This window comes from Hipposideros armiger, unplaced genomic scaffold (genome assembly GCF_001890085.2).
Source record: "Hipposideros armiger isolate ML-2016 unplaced genomic scaffold, ASM189008v1 scaffold_1236, whole genome shotgun sequence".
NCBI lineage: Eukaryota > Metazoa > Chordata > Mammalia > Chiroptera > Hipposideridae > Hipposideros > Hipposideros armiger.
In genome coordinates this window covers 42,014-51,650 of record NW_017732586.1, presented here as the reverse complement: position 1 = coordinate 51,650, position 9,637 = coordinate 42,014, and the positions used below count along the sequence as shown (strand labels likewise).

Genomic DNA, 9,637 nt, shown 5'->3' with positions numbered 1-9,637 from the left:
AATTGGGGGATAGGAACAGCACTGGGGAATTGGGGGATGGGGAACAGACAAGTTGCTGTCCTTTTTGTTCTTCAGTCTCGTTGTGGAGGACGTTGCTTCACTGGCCCAAGTTGGCACCATCATTGCGCTCTTCCTGGTCTGCCTCGATCAGTCGCTGGCTTCTGGACGGCTGCTCATGAAGGCTGCTGGCCACTCACGCTGGCTGCTGGCTACACACGGTAGCCCATGAACCCACTGCCCAGCGACTCAGGGCAGCCCATCTCCAGGTTGAGCTGTTGTTCAGCATCTTAGCTGTAGAGGGCAGTGTCACTGGCCCTCATATGTGTGATCCAAACCGGGGCCCTCTGGCGTCCCAAGCTAGCTCTCAACCAATGTGCCACTCTGCTGGCCCCAATTGCCCATCTTTAATTTCATTAGCACTGGATCTTTTCTGACCCAATCCAAATTAACCCTGGATTATACCCTGGATCAGACCTCTGAGCCACCCTTGAATTACCTCGTCTCCCCCACCATCACCTCAAGGCACCTCATGTTCAACAGGTGCAAACTTAAATTTTTTTTTAAGTATTTCTGAATGCTTTGCTTCTCTGAATTTGAGATGGTTTAACATAATTCATGTAATATAGAAAAACATAAAAATGAACTGAAAAATCAGGATAAAGGAAAAAAAAACAAGTCAGAATAAAAGGAAAGACCAGGCGTAAGAACACAGACAGGCAAGCCTTAATGTCTTGCACAATTACTACAATTGAGCCACAAATTTGGCTCTGAGCTTCCTGGTTGCCAAAATTAAAAGAAAAATACATGTGTGTTTTTATCACTGTCTGTAAGAAGAAAGAAACATACCATTTTTTGGAGATTGTTAGCTTTTTTCTGGTTGCAGCTCTCAAAAGAGATTTCAAAAGCTTTATATAATGATTTTGAATAATCAGTATCCTCTTATTATCTTTTTATTAAAAAAGACACGTTTATTCAGCATCATGATCCAACTATTACATTTAGCAATAAACAGCATGGGTGCAAACAAAAAAATCTACATTAAAACCCTCTGTTGGGGGCCGGCTGAGTGGCTCAGTTGGTTAAGAGCTCGCTCAAGAGTTTGAGCTCTGAGCAACAGTGGTTCGAGTCAGCCCGAGCTGAGCAGCCGTGAGCTGCCAACAGGTGGCGGGATGGCTCAGCTAAAAAAAAAAAAAAAAAAAACCCAAAACCCTCTGTTGGAAGGCTTTACACTTTCCACAGAACAGAAACGAAAATAAACTGTTACACAATTAGTCACAAATAAAGTTCGAGTTTTTTGCCCATACAATGAGTATTGTCTAAAACATGTCTCCTTTGTAGTAGCTAGGCCCTGCCACCACTGTTTGGGCTGAGTCCACAAATCTGTTGTAACCTGTAGCTTCCCTGTCACTTCTCTGGCTCTCCTCTCCTGCTAAGCTTTGTTTCCTAGAAGTAATTAAAACCTTCTGCCACTTCCATAGCTACTGTTGCTGCTAGAACCACCATAGCCACTTTGGTTTCGTGGTTTGGCAAAGTATTGGCCTCCACCACTATAATGGCCAGAACTTCTGCCTCCAATGTTTCCTCCTCTCATGGGTCCAAAATTTAAAGATTGATTGTTGTAATTGCCAAAATCGTTGTAGCTTCCCCCTCCTCCAAAATCGCTTCTATCATTACCAAATCCATTATAGTCATCCCCACTGCCACCATATCCTCCACTATCACAACTGCCACCAAAGCCACCTCGACCACTGAAGTTTCCTCCATAACCAAAGTTGTCTTTCCCACCAAAACCACCTCCTCAAACACCACTGAAGATTCTAGAACCCTCTTTGACCAGATGAAACACTAGCCATCTCTTGCATAGATAGGGCTTTCCTTACTTCACAGTTGTGGCAATTCACAAGATGGTTTTTCAGAATGACAATCTTGTCTACAGAGTCGTGGTCATCAAAGGTCAGAAAAGCAAAGCCTCTCTTCTTCCCACTGCCTCAGTCAGTCATGATGTCAGTCACTTCAGTTTTCCCACACTGTTCAAAATCATCTCTTAGGTGATGATCTTCAGTGTCTTCTTTAATAACACCCACAAAAATCTTATCCACAGTGAAGTGGGCACCAGGTCGTTGAGAATCTTCTCTTGAGACAGCCCTCTTTGGTCCCACAACTCTTCATCCACCTTGTAGGGCCTTGCCTTCCTGACTGCATCTACCTCCTCCACAGTGGTATAGGTGACAAACCCAATGCCTCTGGAGCATGTGTGGTGTTTGGGCCTCTCATCACACACAATCTGTGAGTGTTCCCCATTGCTCAGAATGCCTCCTCAGACTCTCACTGGTTGTTTCAAAGCTCAAAACTCCAATGAAGAGCTTCCGCAGCTGTTCAGGCTCTTTGGGAGATTCTGACTTAGACATGTCGACCGTGGGAGAGGTGACTTTAACAATGCTTACTCGGCGACGTCCACCAACAGAAAAGCTAGTTATCTTTTGTTGGGTAACAAATTACCCCAAACTTAGCAGCTTAAAACAAAACAAAAAAACCTTATTTACAAAAGTTTCTGGGGGTCATAAATTTAAGTGCCATTTACCTGGGTCCTCTGCCTCAGAGTCTCTCGAAAAGCCACAGTCAAGTAGTTGGCCATGCTGCAGGCATTTCAAGGCTGGGGAGCCCTCCTTTAAGCTCACTCACATGCTTTTTCTTCTGGCCAAGCTTGGCTATGTATTAAAGCTTTTTTTCTTAGAATTTTTTCTCTGGTAGTTCTATATTTGTATTTCTGTAGTTTTTGTGTTGGCTTAATCCACCATGCCAGAAACAAATTTCCAAAAATATTTCTATAAGCTTGTTCATTACCCCAGGCTTGCTTTTTGGGTTAGAATGCTGCTGTATTCTACATTTTCTGCAAAAATTTTGGAAAAGGTCACAGAAAGATACAGCAGATTCCTTGAGGTGTGGCAGTTGCTGGCCAGAAATCTTTTTCTAGCAGTGCCTGTGAAAGCCCAGGCCTCCCAGGGCCCTTCAGAAAAACACCGCCCAAAGTAAAAGTCCTATGGAAAGAGGATGGGTGTCTCATTTTCTTATATTATTTCATTATTGTCAGTCCAGAGGAAATGCTCATTTTTAAATACTGGATGAGGAGTGGACCAGTAAACATCTTATGTATGCAGATGACCTGATGACTCACCAGGTGAAGAGGCAGTCCACTGAGCGTATGTCTGTCTACATGGTAGGCACTGTGTCGGCCTCTTGATATGTTATATTTAAACTTCATAAGATCTGTACAAGGCAGATATCATTTCCCCCAGTTTTCATGGGAGAAAAGTAAGTCTCAGACGGTTAAGTAACTTGCCCAGTTACCACAAAAGACAGAGCTTTCATTAGTACCCAGGCCTGTCTGATTCAAGTGCCTCCTCTTTCCACTGCGTGTGGCTTCTCTCTGAGAAAACACCTCTCAATTTGACATGGATATTCTTTGTTACCAGAATGTAATGAATGGATTATTCACCAACGCTGCCCCACCCCCCACCTCCCCACCCCATTCTACTCTGTCAGAGCAATTGAGTTCTGGGTCTTTCCTTGTTTCTGCCTCAAGGTGAAAACAGCTATTTCCCTGTGGTCTTCAGTAGGCTGGACCCAGGATAAAATCCTGAAGTCTGCTGAGATTCCATCTGCATGCTGCCATCTCAGACATTATGCCAGGGCAGCCTGAGCCCCTGTGATGTGTCTCCATTCAGGACCTTTCCTCCCAAGATTCATGAACCCCAGCATGGGCACCCTGACCACCAGCTCAAGCTTGGTCCTAGAGCTCCAGTAGGGACCCTGAAGCCCATGACTTCCCCCACCAGGCCTCAAATCCCTGTTATCCTGTTTTAAGTTTTTTACCTGTGTTAACTCATTTAATCCTGACAACTTTTGATGTAGGGACTACTATTTTCTATGTTTTATAGATAAGGAAACTGAGGCTCAGAGAGGCTAAGTAACCTGCCTAAAATCACATAGCTACTAAGTTGCAGACTATGATTCACGCTCCAGCAGCGTGGCTCCTAGATCCATGCTCTTAATTCCTGTGCCATGAGCTAATATGCACAGAGTTTGGATTTCTCTGTCCCCACCCCCCTACCCTCCATTTCCCCCTACACCCTACAGCATTTACCACCATATAACATAATATGTATTATACTTTTTTTAAAGTCTCTTTTATGTCTGTCTCTCCCACTAGAATATAAGCCTAGGGCAGAGAGCTTTGTCTGTTTTGTTAACTACTGTACCAGCATCTAGAACAGGACCTGACCAGAGTTGGTACCCAGTAAGTACAGTCTAAATGAGCACTGAAAAAGTTAGTATCTTTTAGTATCTAGTATCTATAGCTATTAGAATCTATAGCTGTTAGTATCAAGTTATTTGTATCTTTGCATAAACAATAGGGCCACAGCAAATATCTTTTCCCAAATAAAAGAGAAGTCCTCTCCACAGAGATTACTTTTTTCACCATCCCAGAACAAAAGGCAGAAACTCAGAAAGGTTTTACAATAGTGTTTGTCCTCTCTGCCTTCACCATACCTCTTTCAAGTCCTGTTTTCCTGAGCATGTCAATGTCCATGTAGAAGGCCATGCAATTCCCCTGACTCATCGTCCCATATCTTCCTCAACTCTGATGACCTTTGCTTCCATTCCACCTAAGCTGCCCCCATGAGTGGCCCTTGTGATCCTTTTGAAGGGCCAGCTTTTTGAAATCTTAAACTCCGATGTTCTGCTCTTTGTACTTGCGCTCTTCAGAAGATTGCATTTGCCAAGATGGCTGCAACAAGATCTCCTATTCCACATGCTCTTCTTCTTCATTGTGAAGTTGGCCCTGCTCCCATTGAGAGATTGGGTTTACGTTCCTCCCCCTTGAATCCATGAGGGTCTGTGACTGTAGCAGAAGTGATGCTCTGTACCTTCTGAGTCTGGATCAAAAAAGGTGATATCACTTCTCTGTGGTCTTCTTGGGATGCTCACTCTTTGAACCCAGTCACCATGCTGTAAGGAAGCCCATGTCACATGGAGAGGTTGCACTTAGGTCTTCTAGACAACAGCCCCAGGTCTCATCTGACAGCCAACATCAATCGCCAGATGCAAGACTAAAGAAGCTTTTGAGGTTACTACAGCTCCAGCCTTAGCAACAGCATTAGAGACCCAAGTGAAAACCACCTAGCTGAATGGAGTCAACTCCCAGAATCATGAAAAAAAAAGAAGAAAAAAAAAGATTGTTATTTTAAGCCTCTAAAGTTTTGGGGTTACACATTACGCAGCAAGAGTAACTGAAATACCCAGCCAGAGTTCCTTCTATAATAACTAATACCCAGTTAGAGTTCCTTCTTAGTTCTCCTACTCACCAAATCTAGCCTCTCCCTGGAAACCAGCTGTGCCCTAATTAATGTTTTCTCCATATTACCAGCAGGAGGCCGTTAGGGGTATCCTCTCCACCACCCCGCTTCATGGTTATTTCCAGATCATTTTCATCTTGCTTGGCTAACCAAAATGTCTCTGTGTCTTCTGCATTCTATCACCTGGAATACTCAGTGTACGTGACTGCAGCAAGTCTTGACTTTATGGGGTTCCCTCCCTAAGTATTTTTGAGATTCTCTGAGGAAGCTCCTGTAAGAGGTACCACTCATAAAGAGGGGAGCTAATTTTCCCACAGTTTATGCTCCAGCCAGCAGTGAAGCCAGATACCAGCTATGCCTGGCTTTCCCACACACCACACTTTCTCTTCTTGCATACATTTTCTTTACTCTATTAGGATAAGAACACTTTTGAGCTAATCAGTGTGCATGCTTTCTGTTTAAAGTAAAACACATAATAAATAAACCACTGCCAAGATGCTGAATTCCTAGTGGAACTATGTGCTAAAAACAGTTGTCTTCAAATATAATTCTTATGAATGTTTATTATTTTGTTTATCTTAAAACTTCCTAATTACAGACTTCCCAAGACACTCTGTGAAGCCCTCAACAATTCACCAGGAGCCTAAGAATAAATGATTAAAAAATAATTAACAAAAGCTTTACCTTCCTTCATAATTTATTAGTGATTTTTTCTTGCTAGCATAGAAAATATTTTCTAGAAGAGGCCTCTGTGTGTTTGGAATAAGGCCTCTTCTAGCAATCTTTTGGCCATGAGTTGCACACAGCACAAGGTGAACCAGCTCTTTCATATACAAGGTCTGCCAATTAAGTTCACAGACTCATCCTAGAAAAAGTGCTACATACCTCATTGCTGAATATCACCACGGTCACCTTTGAAGTACTCCCCTTGGAAAGCTATGCACTGACACTAGTGCCTAGTCCACTCTTCAAAGCAATTTTGGAACTCTTTTTCCAGAATGGCCATCAGAGCTGTTATCATATTACCCTTGATGTCCTGAATGTCATCAAAATGTCTTCCTTTCAATATTTCCTTTATCTTTGGGTAAAGAAAGAAGTCATTGGGGGCCAGATCAGGTGAGTAGAGAGGGTGTTCCAATTTGTTTACTGGCTAAAAACTCCCTCACAGACAGTGCCATGTGAGCTGGTGCATTGCTGTGATGCAAGAGCCATGAATTGTTGGTGAAAAATTCAGGTCGTCTAACTTTTTCATGCAGCCTTTTCAACACTTTCAAATAATAAACTTGGTTAACGGTTTGTCCAGGTGGTACAAATTGATAATGAACAATTCCTCTGATATCAAAAGAGGTTAGCAACATCTTTGCAACAAGTTCATGAACTTCATTGTCAGACCTCGTATGAAATCCATTTCACAAATCATATTGCATGAAAGCACATTTTGAGTACCAGAGGAATTGGTCTGGGGTAAGGGCAGAGAGGCAGTATTGTGTCAGGTTAGAACACGGGTTCTACGTTTTTCCTGGCTGCATTTGCCTGGAAAGGTACTTAACATCCCTCTGCAGCAGTATCTTTATCTATAAAATGGAGATGGCAATAGTACCTGCCTCAGAGGATTTGAGGAGGACTAAAAACATGGTACCTGGCACATAGTAAGCGCTCAATGAGTGTTAAAAATTGTTTCTTAATCTTTGTTCCTATGGTTAAAAGAAAAGTGCAACATTCAGTGAAATTAAATTCTTCCAGAAGAAATGGCTTAAAATAAACTGCTATTTGAAAACTAAAATTATCATAGTCGGTAAATGCTATCCAAAATTTAATTTGGATCTATATTCCAATAACTCCATGAAACACATCAATTTGTGTAGTACTTACAAGAACATGTAACAACTAATTTGAAATGCAGATCCCTGGGCTTTGCCTTATACCTGATTCCCACCAGAGGAAAGGCCTAGGAATGTGTATTTTTGTCAAGCCCGCTAGATGATCCTTATGATCAGGCAAATTCAGGTAGTAACATTGATTGAAGGGTTGATAAGTGCATGATTTTCCTGGGAAGGGTAATTAGTAAGCCTTATCTTAAATATTCTCCAGGTTAAATGATGTTGGCCATAGAGAAGCTGTTTTCAAATTCTAATGTGCATAAGAATAGCCTGGAAAGTTGTTAAAACTTCAGAGTCCTTGTCCTACCTACAAGAGATGCAGAGGTCTGGGGGGCACTCAGGAATCTGCATTTTTTTAACCAGTCCCTCCCTTCCAGGGTGAGTCTTTCAGAAGCTCTTTTGACTCTTGTCATTCACAAGTAGAGAGGAAGCCAGACATATTTTTTACAAGAAAAAGTCTGATTTTGCTGTGTAATTTGAATATCTCAGACCTCGTCAACTTGTAGGTACAAACAAGGTCACATTAAAAATATGACTGAATCTTGTGAACTTTAAACACTAGATGATTATATGAGAATCAGTTGCCCTCCCCAAGAATATCTGTAGATCTCAAAGAAAGCGTCTTCATGTGTGCATGTATTGTCTTTTGGTTCACAGAATAATGGTTCAAATCTCAGCTGTATCTCATACAAGCTGTGGGCAAGTTAACTTTTACTTCTCTGCACGCATTACAAATTATCCCAAAGCTTAGAGGCTTAAAACAACAATGATCATTTTATTATTTTTCAGTTTCTGTGAGTTGAGAGTTTAGGAAGAGCTTGGTTGGCTCAGTATCTCTCGTGTAGTTGAAATTAGACAGTGGTTGGAATTAGAACAGCAAGGGATGGAGCAGCTGGGCTGGCTGGGTATCTTTTTCTCTCTCTTCATGTAGTTTCAGAACCTCTCTGTGTGGTCACTCCATGTGGGTTAGTTGGAGCTTCCTCACAGCACGGAGGCCTCAGGGCAGTAAGACTTCTTCCATGGCAGCCAGAGCTCCAGGATAAGCATTCCAGGGAACAAGATGAAAAGTGCATCTCCTTTTTTGACCTAGTCACATTGCCTCATTTCTGCTGCATTCTTTAGATTACAAGAGAGTCAGAAGCCTGCCCAGATTCAAGTGGAGGGAAATAGACTGCATCTCTCAATTGGTAGGAAGAAGGAAGTCGCATTGCAGAATAACATGGGGGTTAGGAGATATTATGGCAGCCATCTTTGGAAAATGCAATCTGCTGCATAACAACCTATCCAAGCTTAAGTTTCTCATCTGTAAAAGGAGAATAATAATAGTATCTACCTAATAGGGCTGTAGTGAAGACTAAGTAAATAAACACATGGACAGCACTTACAATAATACTTGGCATGCTCCATAAATAACAGCTATTATCACCATTATCATCATGAATCTTTTCACTGCTCACCGAACCAGGACTGTACAGTCATGGCCCCCAAGGGTCCTCAGAAGTGCCTTTCTGAGCCCAAGTACACCACTACATGTGGCCTCCATTTCCCTGAATCATTGTCACTGTCAGTAAATCTTCCACTGTTGCTGGTGTCCTTGCTGGCTGAGCCAAGACGCTGCCTCTGCTGGTCCCCATAGCTTCTCAGAGATGCTAGTGAGTAGATTTCACACTGACTGGCTGCAATCCGCTGCTGCCACTGCCTCAGCATAATTTTGTCACCAATCCCAAACTCTGGCAGGCAAACCAACATCTCCACAGAGGAGCCACCTCCAAACTGATCTGCCCCCATATCCTACTGTTACCTCACTCCTGAGGGGAAAATGCCAGCTGATTCCCCCAGCCATGAATGTCCAGGAAAAGCAAATAAAACAATCAAACAAGTAAACAAAGAATGCCCTCCTTCAGAGTTATGCTCAGTTGTGGAGGCTGTTGCCTGGGACCCAAAATGAAGACTTGTAGTAAAACCATTTTCTCAGCTGTCTCTCTCTCCCTGGAGCAGACACTCCCAGATGGCTTCTGACCTCAGAGCCAGCGCTGTTCCCTCTGTACCCCTGCTCTCCCCTCTTCACCTCTGCCCTGGCTAGCACAGCAGGTGCCATTAAGAATATAGTAGCTTCCACAGTTTGCTTCCACAGGGCCTCAACAAGTTTCTTATATATTCATATAGTTCTAAATGGTGAACAGGATTAAATTTGTTTTTCCCCAGAGTCCCCCATATAAATTAGTAGATGCTGATGTGCACTTAAGATGAAGGGAACCATTTAGGCCCAGACATTGAACACGTTCAAGTCCCAGATCCTGCTTTCCAGGATACCTTGTCACACCTGCCAGAACCCCTCAATCACTCCCCTGCTCAGAAGGCAACCATGAGAGAGTTTTCATTATTTCCTTGACTTCTGAT

General features: G+C 42.8%; 1 pseudogene; it reads right to left on the bottom strand.

Annotated features, from left to right (window-relative positions):
* Window positions 1-1,194: 1,194 nt before the first annotated feature.
* On the bottom strand, window positions 1,195-2,523 carry LOC109376909 (heterogeneous nuclear ribonucleoprotein A1-like; annotated as a pseudogene).
* Between the last annotated feature and the right edge of the window lie 7,114 nt (window positions 2,524-9,637).